General features: G+C 35.5%; 1 protein-coding gene across 3 annotated transcripts in view; it reads left to right on the top strand.

The window, feature by feature from the left end:
- The first annotated feature begins 1,445 nt into the window (after positions 1 to 1,445).
- LOC143225322 (transcription factor ETV7-like) overlaps positions 1,446 to 10,879 on the top strand; it is a 98,012-nt gene continuing 88,578 nt past the window's right edge. For 2 of the 3 annotated variants that reach the window (XM_076454483.1, XM_076454485.1), the window contains exon 1: positions 1,446 to 1,767. The gene's annotated coding sequence lies outside the window, so the exon portion shown is untranslated. Of the gene's footprint in view, positions 1,768 to 2,528; positions 2,725 to 10,879 lie in introns of all 3 variants that reach the window. The other variant, XM_076454486.1, reaches the window with a different exon arrangement.

The following is a 10,879-nucleotide window of genomic DNA, read 5'->3' as shown; positions in this document are numbered from 1 at the left end:
TAGCTTCCTACGTTTATACTACACCAGTTCTTACAAACCAAAAATATTTAATTGTCTCTTAGCGCGTCGTGTTGGTTATATTTATAAGCGTGATGAGAGAGTTTCAAGAAATTTCAGCCTACACAACAATATAGACAAAACAACGTTTATGTACACACATATATTGTCGATTCTTACATTCAAGAATCTTTTTAACGTGTAAAGGAGTTTTGCAATACATAGTTAACAGATTATATGTTTTGTTTGTTTGTTTTTAGAATTTGGCAAAGCTACAGGAGGACTAGCTGCGCTAGCCGTCCCTAGTTTAGCAGTGTAAGACTAAAGAGAGGGCAGCTAATCATCATCACCCACCGCCAACTCTTGAGCTAGTTTTTTTACTAAAGAATAATGGGATTGACCATGACATTTTTAACGCCCCCATGGCTGAAAAGACGCGCATGTTTTAGTTGACGTGGATTTGAGCCCACGACCCTCATTTTACGAGTCGAGCGTCCTAACTACTTGGTCATGTCGGGAACTTAACAGTATAACTTATGTACATTTCTAAATATAAATTTAAACAAACACCCAAATCAAAACAGATATATGATAGTAAACCTGTCACACTTCCCTTCTTAAAGAATTAAGTACTGGCGTTATACAATTTTTAACGAACACATTACATTGACAACAATGCATTAAAAATATAACAACTGTTACAAAGCTGTTATAATTTTCTAAGTAACTACGTCTCCACCCCCATTCAGTAACTGAACGACAAGTTTTGGTTTGGTTTGTTTTGAATTTCGCGCATAGCTACACGAAGGCTATCTGCGCTAGCTGTCCCTAGTTTAGCAGTGTAAGACTAGAAGAAACGCAGCTAGTCATTACCACCCACCGCAAACACTTGAGCTATTCTTTTTACCAACGAATAGTGGGATTGACCGTCACATTATAACGTATGCTGAAAGGGCAAGTATATTTGGTACGACAGAGATTCCAACCTATGATCTCCAGATTACGATTCGAGTGCCTTAACCACTTGGCCCTGCCGGGCCCAGCACTATGGAGCTTCGTGCTTTATAATAAACAGAAAAGTACTTATAAATTTTATAACGTTATTGTCTTTAACAGATATTCTGGCCCTATTCTGTTGAAACTGACAAAAACCTCAAAAGCAACATCAAAAGTGAAAACTCGTTTTACTTCAACTGAAATATATTGGTGTTTAACAAGCAAGGGTGTGTCTAACTATTTTTAGCCTATCAAGAAAAAAAAAACCCTCAAATAATCAAGGTTACCAGTTTTGTTTTTATGTAATTACATCTTTATTTTTATTTTTAAGAAGAAAAAAAACCAAGAGCAAGCCCAGTTCCGCCTCTTGTCAGGCAAACAGGATGTGCCCGTAACTTCCGTGCTTCTAAACAAACCTTGCTGCCGTCCGGATATTGCCGTGTGCTCTTAAAGCGTGCAGCATGGCTCGGGATTCTTTTCTGAAAAGTGTCAGAAAGTGCACTGGAATCGTGTGTGGCTGAAATCCTGGTAAGAGAGGAAGTGCCTTTTTAGACGGTTTCCTCTACTTACAGACCGTAGTTTCGTGAACAGCGTTCGCAGAAACTGTTTGATGACTTCGAAAGTGGAGAGTCCGGAATACCGTAGAAATGTACTAGCGTTGTTGATAGATTGTAGCATATAAACCATCAGGCAGTTATATACCAAAACCATATATTATTTGCCTAAAAATGTGAACAAATTCGTCGTTTTATTTTAGACGGGACGACGTGTAAAGTAAGTAGTCACGCTGTTTATAATATTATTCCAGTGGTTGAACTTTTTAAAGATACAAAAATGTAACTAACAATAACAAGTACAGTTCTAACAAAGATAGTAAGTTAGTTTCGTGTTAAGGGATTTTAAGAATTTTTAAAATAATATCATAAGATCTTCATTTACTGAAATGATATTTTAAGTACGTTCGTGTTGACTATTAAATAAAGGTCATTTCGTTAACTTTGGTTATTAAGGCGTTCCGCATTCCTATTTCTCTTGATTATATATGATATATTTTACCCTTGTTATAACGTATCTTGTCAAGTAAACGTATTAGGAACCGCCCTTCAGACATGATGTAGGTCAACTTTAATAAATGTTTAATGAAGCATAGAAACCGAAACCTTTAACAATCACTTGTGACGAAATGTGATATACTTTTTTTTTCTTTTTTTGTGTTAAGTATCATTGACGCCTTTTCTGTTTTGTTTTTGCTTTACTTGACACGAGCCTGTAAGCCAATGACACCGAATTCGGAGGTTGGGTGGATTACAGGGGGGTGTAACCGTTTCCGGTAGTCAAGCTAAAACCCCCACCCCATCCCCTAAAGAAACTGATAAAGGGCTCGACATTTAATCTAAAAACAAACAAACCAACAACAACTTTATTACTGACAGAACTCGCTTCTCAACAGTGTTCAGCTATTAATATAATAAGTTGAGGAGTTAAATGTACTGTGTTTATCTGGCATAAAATAATGGCCATGTATTTATCTTTAGCCACTTTACAGCGGCAAGTAAGCTTTCCTCGGCCATCTTCATCGACAGAAATTGCGAAAACCAAGGAGAAAACGGCTTTATACTTCTGAGAAAACACATATTGTATTGCGCAACATGTGTGACCAATTCTGTGTTTTCGGTGGAAAGCATGGGTTTTATTCCCAGCCTGGACACTAGTGCGAATTTGGCCACACTGGTAAATAATTCTGATTAGAAATGTTGCATTAAGTTGAAATACCTTTTACGAATTTAAAAGGAAGATGATACTAGAAAGCTTTGTAATCAATCCATCAAACAAGCTTCCCTGACTCACAGGGAACAATGAGTGGCGCTGATCAGTAAATATTCTTTAGATTTCTTTCACTGTACGTTTAGGTAACGTGCAAAGCAGAAAATGGACTTGTTTGTATGTTTGTTGAATTTCGCACAAAACTAATGAAGGAATAGCAGTTTTTTTGTTTTTTTTTCATTTTGAGTGTTAAACTAAATAAGACGGCAGCTGGCAACAACGTCATCCATTGCTAACTCTTGGATTACTCTTTAGCAAGAATTGACTGTCAAATATACAACACTCCCATGGCGAACTGAGTGCGCTAACCACCAGGATATGATGGGCATGTTTATGTTTGTTTTACGCACAAAGCTGCATCATGGCCCATAAGGAAGCGCTCAACCATCAAAGTAGTCGCTAGTTTCAGAAAAGCGGTATTTTGTTATATATTTTAATACAAAGTGAAATAGTTATAAAACTCATCGTTCAACATTACAAATTTGGAAGCAGTCATTACATGGGTCAAGAATAAAGTTATGGGGTTATAACGCCAAAATCCAGCAAATTCCCTCCCCTAGCGGCTCAGCTTTAAGTTTGAAGGCTCATAATGATCCCCAAATCGAGTTTTGATACCCATGGAAAGCACAACACAAACAGTCCGTTATTAAACTTTGGGTTTAAAAACAAACATTTCGACAGGTAGGTGTCTCAGCTAGTTATTTCCTTGACATATATTTTAACTTGTTTATCTATTACTTTCAGATAAACAAAGACTTTCTTCAGTTACGGAGGATAATTAATGTTGAGAAATTAGTCAGGTAGGTTAGACACAAGCGTCAACAAAGACATTATGATAAACCGTACCACTTAATTTTCTGTCCTCATATCCCCAACGTTTAATGGGACTTTAAGCCCAATTAATACGAGGGTTACATTTATATTACTATAAACGTAACAGTAAATCCACCCTCATTGTGTAGCTTTGTGCTTAACTACAAACAACCCTTAAATTATATTAACGATAAGTTTTCATCACAATTTTGAAAATGTATTATACGTTTCAGAAAAATTTTAAAACTTTTTTCTCATACTCGCATTTTCACACAGCGTCTTGCTCCCATCATACTCATATATTTTTACAAATACGGAAGTACAACCTAAAGATCAATAACAGAAAATCAGTTGAGTTTTTAATTCTACAAACCTTTCTCCAGTATTTGATAAATTCTCATCAAAATATACGAGATCACTTATTTAAGTTATGTTCACAAAAGTTGCCATTATAACTAAAATAAAGTAATTTTGCTACAGTACAGAATTTCGTCGACATACCTAACTTCAACTAAGCCTAAGAGGCGTAAGGTAGAGGGCGTACCGTTAAGGTTATAAACAATTCAATTATTAGGTTGAGGAATAATTCGTGAGCGTTTTTAAATAATTTCATTCAAGCATTACATGCAAGACTATACAATACTTCAATGCATGAACACATTACACCCAAAACATTTATTATGATACTTTATTTCATGTAATACCTAGGTATATAGTATGCATTGTTTAAAACGAAATTGCAAGAAATTAAATGCGAAAAGCAGATGGTGTCGAAAATGGTCGATTTTGTCCACTTGACATTCCATTTAATGAGCTGAAAATGAAAGCAAAAATTAAAGACATATGAAAATCAAACACACCATCTATTAGAGCAAAATTTATCTACCAAATCACATGAAATATTTTGCGAAAGCGTTTCATTTATGAATATATTTTTTTAACTTGAAAAAACGCTCACGAATTATTCCTCAACCCAATATTATATAAAGGGATGATAAAAGACTAATGTTTTCTTGTGCATGTGCTTTGATGATATTATGACCGTCTTGTAGAAGTAATAGATACACTATATACTTCACAAAACTACTTGTATGTTGTTCATTTTTCTTAGGAAAAGTTTATTTTATTTTTTAAGTAAAATTAGTTTACAAGTTGAAAAAACTTCATGTACAAACTTTTAGCCATTACCTCAAAATCTGCAACTAAAAAAACAAACAACTTTCAACTCACCCTTTGAGGTTGGCCCGGCACGGCCAGGTGGGTTAAGGCGTGCGACTCGTAATCTGAGGGTCGTGGGTTCGCATCCCCGTCGAGCCAAACATGCTCGCCCTTTCAGCCGTGGGGGTGTTATAATGTGACGCTCAATCCTACTATTCGTTGGTAAAAGAGTAGCCCAAGAGTTGGCGGTGGGTGGTGATGACTAGCTGCCTTCCCTCCAGTCTTACACTGCTAAATTAGGGACGGCTAGCTCAGATAGCCCTCGAGTAGCTTTGCGCGAAATTAAAAACAAAACAAAACAAACCTTTCAGGTTTTGTGGTAAATATTAAATATACAGTTTGGTGTTAAAAAAAACAAAGACACAGTTTGCCATGTTTGATATCTATTCGATGGTTTTCATGATAAGTTATTTCTAGTTTTAGAAAATTGGCCCAACGCTACACGAAGACTATTTGTGCATATTTTTCCCTAAGTCTAAACTGATAGAACTAGATGTTTGTTGGTTGTTTTGCATTTATTAGCGCAAAGCAACAAAGTTACCTGCGCCATAGAACTAGAGGAAAGGCAATAAATAATCATCACTAATTTTTAGGCTACTCTTTCTTGTCTTAAAGATTGTTAGGATTTGACTGTCACTTTTATAGTGCACCCACATTCGTAAAGGGTGGAGAGAGAGTTTTAAGCGAAACATGAATCTGGACCCGTTTAAAACTCGGCCACGCCCGACGCGTTATTTACTGCACGTAAGTGTATGGTTATGCATTCTAGATTTAAAAAAAAAACGAGTCTAAACGCTTCTATGAGATAAACCTCCTTTCTTTATCCAGTTCACTCCTGGAAAGGTTAGGTGTACCTTCTACTCGCGTTAGCGAGTTTATGTTGTGATATTATTTTCTTCCTTGATTTTCTTTAAACCATGTAATTTCATAATACGTCATGAATTTCACATATTGTGTATTCATTTTTTCATTAAAGCAATACAACAGAAACACTGGGATTTAAGGTATTTCACCCGTTACTAAGATAAGAAAAAATCAAGGATTTAAATGCTAAAATTCAGAGTTCGACCTCTGTAACAAACAAAGAAATTTCACCTTATTGTGTAGTTAGCATTTAAAAGCAAGACAGTTTAAATTACCGCACTAACGGTAATTAAATTAACGTATCTATACGCTATAGCTCTTTTGCCAAGTTTCTGCAAAGAATATGTTACATAAAAATTAATATTTTAAAGAGTTCGATAACTATAATAAAAATGAAAAAAAAATATTGTTTTATGGTGTTAACAACGCCTTTTCCAATCTAGGGAAGCATAATTATAATAAATTATATCTCTAGTAAGTCATTCGTATTAGCCTTTTTTGTATTTTTAACACAACATTCTTTATCTGGCCCATTGGAATTTTTCAAAAATTGGAAGTGTATTTAATAACAGTACGTCAATCACACTTTCTTTCTTATATGGCCTGGCATGGCCGAGCGCGTAAGGCGTGCGACTCGTAATCCGAGGGTCGCGGGTTCGCGCCCGCGTCGCGCTAAACATGCTCGCCCTCCCAGCCGTGGGGGTGTATAATGTGACGGTCAATCCCACTATTCGTTGGTAAAAGAGTAGCCCAAGAGTTGGCGGTGGGTGGTGATGACTAGCTGCCTTCCCTCTAGTCTTACACTGCTAAATTAGGGACGGCTAGCACAGATAGCCCTCGAGTAGCTTTGTGCGAAATTCCAAAAAAAAAAAAAAAATTCTTTGTTATATCTGTTACCGATGACGCGTTTCGCTCCCTGTTGGGAGGCAAGAAACACAATATTGGTTGGAAAAATATTTATACGAAACTAGCAAAAGAATGGAGTGTTAAAAATATGCTAAGCCTAACAGTAATATATCTTGTCAAGTATAATTAAATATTTAGCTACCTTTATATTAGTCGTCTTCGTATCTTTGTTGTGTAATGTTTTTAAGTAACTTAAAATTTCAGGTCTTTTACAACGTATCCTACATTTAAAATGTGACTTTGTTCAGCCTATCCCTTGACAGTGAGTGTGAAACTTCTCAGATTCTGATACTTCTAATAATGAAAAGAAAAAAAAATGAAAGAAACAAAGAAGTTGAAATATCTATGCTTCAGAACAGTATATTTACACTGCCGAATTGTTTAATGTTTTGAAAACTGGATGATAGTCTAATATATGAAGTAAATATTTTCACGGTGAATAATAAAAGTACGGATTTTATGATTTAAAGTCCCATTTTTATAATTTTACAGATTAAGAATATCTATCATCGTTTTAACGAATTTAACATGAAGAACAAATGTTTATACAATTTTACACTCAGAACTATCCAAACCTAAACCCTTCCAAGAAATGAGACTACAACACGCTGGCAAACACACACACACACACACGCGTAAAAAAAATGGAGCCCTTTTTAACCAGTAAATTGACAACACTTTCCGGCTGTCCTAGTTCCAGTGGTGCTTAGGTAAGGAAATAGCATAGTGAATGGTTTAGCAAGGCCCTTTTATCGGCATTACCCTACCTGCTGTAGGAAATAACCGGTCCGCTATGATTAAGGCCGTCTGACATTTTATTTCCGCCTGTGGAACGAAAATTCTTTTACTTTAGTGTCAGACTCGAGAAGGAAACAGGCTATATTTCATGTCAAAACAGTGGAGCCTAAGAGGAAATATTTAGACATCAAACGTTTTAGACGATGAGAAATACTTTATCAAGTATCTGACGTGGAACGGTTATTTCCTCTCGCTTGACGTCAGAGCGGACTTCCTTGTGTAGTCGCCTCACGCAGACGATTGCTATCCATGGTAACCTGTATTAACCAGCCCCAGTTTATGTGTAGTTTTTAGTCAGTATCTCACCACTGGATATAATACACGTACCTGACACGCGGAAATTCCTACTAAACCATAAACGGTTGGGATGTTATTTGGTTATTATAAAGCGACTCTGCCAAATCGTGCTTATACAGGCTACGTTACTCAAGAACAGATATCTGGTCGTCTTTTTTACGAAAAATATTCATCTAGACATTCGTATAATAAGGTAAGCCATTAACCTCTTGCAAATATTAAACCTAAAGCTGCAGTCGTATTTATATGGTAGTATTCAAAACTTACCGTTTTGCAGAAGTCGCGAACATTGGTTCTTCATTGTTGTTTTGGTACCCTGCGACGGTTTACGTATAATCTTACAAGCCTTCTCAAACTTTTATACGTTTTGTATTGTAACGTTTAGGCCTATTGAGGTACAAATGAAATACAATAGAAGTTGTGGATTCAAGCTCATCACCTCAAACCTTAGTGGAATAAGAGGCCTAGTACCAAAGATTTGTTATAGTTGTTTCTCTGTTTGGAAAAATTATGTGCGTAGAGGTCAGTAGAGTGTGATGTGATAACTGATAAACTATATTCTCTAATGTTAGTCACAAGAGAAGGAATGACGAGAGCTTCCATTTCTTACTTTGTGTTAGCATTGATAAATGTAACTCAGTCCAGTGCACGAGACAAAGTAAACAAACAAACAAAAAAAAGGCAACTGAGTAAAGATTTTAGGAGAATGAATTCAGAATACCAAGGTTTATGGGACGTGTGTTGTTCTTCCCACAAGTTCTATCATAAATCTGGCAAAATATTCCTATATGTTGTGGGGTTGATACCCAAAAATACATACATAATTGTTTGAAAATTATACGCGATAAAGTACGTAACGCACACATGCTGGTTATTATGGCTGTCGTTGTAATTCTGTTGTTTGTTTTGAATTTCGCACAAAGCTACTCGAGGGCTATCTGTGCTAGCCGTCCCACCCACCGCCAACTCTTGGGATACTCTTTTACCAACGAATAGTGCGATTGATTGTCATATATAACGCCCCACGGCTGGGAGGGCGAGTATGTTTGTCGCGATGCGGGCGCGAACCCGCGACCCTCGGATTACGAGTCGCGCGCCTTACGCGCTTGGCCATGCCGGGCCATCACTGTAATTCCAGTAACCGTGAAGTCCATATTTAATCATCTTTAAGCACCTATATAATTTTATAAATTAAAAAACACAAAAAAAAAATAAAAATCTTACAAGCATGGAACTTAAAATTGGTCATCTAGGGATGTTGATCTGAGGATGATGTCTAGTTTGACCGAATGCGAATATGTAATGATTTCATTAGTGTAAATTGGATAATAAATAAATACATGTATGCATACACTACGATTTCGTTGGTGTAAATTGGATAATAAATAAATACATGTACGCATAATATGCTACGATTTCATTGGCGTAAATTTGATAGTAAATAAGTACATGTACACATAATATACTATGATTTCATATACTAACACATAAGATATTCGAATACATGAAATACACAAACACATAAGATACGTATACATGAAATACACAAACACATAAGATATACGTATACATGAAATACACAAACACATAAGATATACGGATATATAGAAGTACACATACGTACAAGATATACACATGTATGAAGTACACGTGCATACAAGATATACATATATATAAAGTGCAAACACATAAGATATACGTATATGTAAAGTACAAGTACACACAAGATATAGATATAAGTTTTCTTTCTAATTTGATAATAATTTTGATGTGCCACTTGCTTTAAAGATATTTGTTTTATTTCTTTATATTTTAAATCAAAAAATTGAATTTAACCAACATTACAAACGATGGTCATTCACTTTTCTGGACTTTTGATTTTTTATGCCTCCTTTATCTGTGTTGCAGATTAAGTTTTCATTATTGCCTCTCCTCACTCGGTCCTTGTGAATTTCCACAATTTTATATGGTGGCGCTGCCAAGGAAATTCGTTTTCAAGATAGCATTTGTAAAATGTTTTAAAAGTTTAATTTGCTGTGGAAATTGTGAATAATTTCAAAATATTAGCTCACAACACGTATACTGTGTACTGCAATTTTTACCTTTCACTAAACATAAAAATACATCATCCATGGATTTATATGGGTTCCCTATGTAATAATAATAATTTTTGAAGTAAAGGTAGAATTTACTCTTCATGCATCCATGTTGACAATTTGCCTTTAAACGTCGTCTATTTATATATCATTTTGTTGATTGACAATCATAATTTATTTTCGGAGACGTTGAACATATTTGTCAGTTTTGTGTTCCACCTCCTAGATTTTCGTTAGAAAAAATACATTTAACCACACCATTGGGTAGCGATTAATGTGGTTATTTTCTTGATGCAAATCTATGCAATGAGCTATCTGTATTCTGTCCAACGCAGGAATCGAACTCCAGATTTAAGCATTGCTCGTATATTTTGTCTGTGATAAGACTTTACCCCTTCACATTAAATGGCGGCATACATCTATGTATACTTTTATCTTGCGTATGTGAGCGAAACTGATGATGTATTCAGCTTATTATTTTACATATTGTGTTTAACAGTACCCAATGTTACATCCGTTCAGTTAGTCCACTAAATGTTCAGCGGTTGATTTATATTTAGGCTTATCATGTTAAAACAAAATCGGGTTTTAAGACGCGGAGTTAATTACCAGAATACTGGTTGTGGCTGGTGTCGTCACTTATGTAAAATCAGGCCAACCTTATATTTGGAATTAAAGCGTTTTATCCAGGATTTAAGGAAGAAAGCGGCAGAAAAGAAGAAATTGAATATTAACTTATACGCAAGCACTACACGATAGTGAAACCTATTATCCTTTTATGCTGTAGAAAAACAAGAGCAAGAACAAAAATCGTTGGACACGTATTCTCAGAAACAGTTCAAAGTTTTATCCAGTGAAATTAAGCTTAATGTATCACGTGTTAAACATACCCAGAGAGGAAGAAAAAAGCTTAAACAGGGCGGAGAGAAAGTTGTTGAGAGTGGAAATATAGAAAGGTACAATTATGTATAACATTTGAAAAGGGATAATCATAGGTCCTGTTGCACAATGACAGACAGAATCTGCTTTAAAATAGAAAGAGGTAGATAAAAATATGTTTTTTTATAAGA

The sequence above is a fragment of the Tachypleus tridentatus genome, chromosome 9 (genome assembly GCF_004210375.1).
Source record: "Tachypleus tridentatus isolate NWPU-2018 chromosome 9, ASM421037v1, whole genome shotgun sequence".
NCBI lineage: Eukaryota > Metazoa > Arthropoda > Merostomata > Xiphosura > Limulidae > Tachypleus > Tachypleus tridentatus.
Note: the sequence above shows the minus strand (reverse complement) of the source record. Positions and strands in the feature narration are given on the sequence as shown.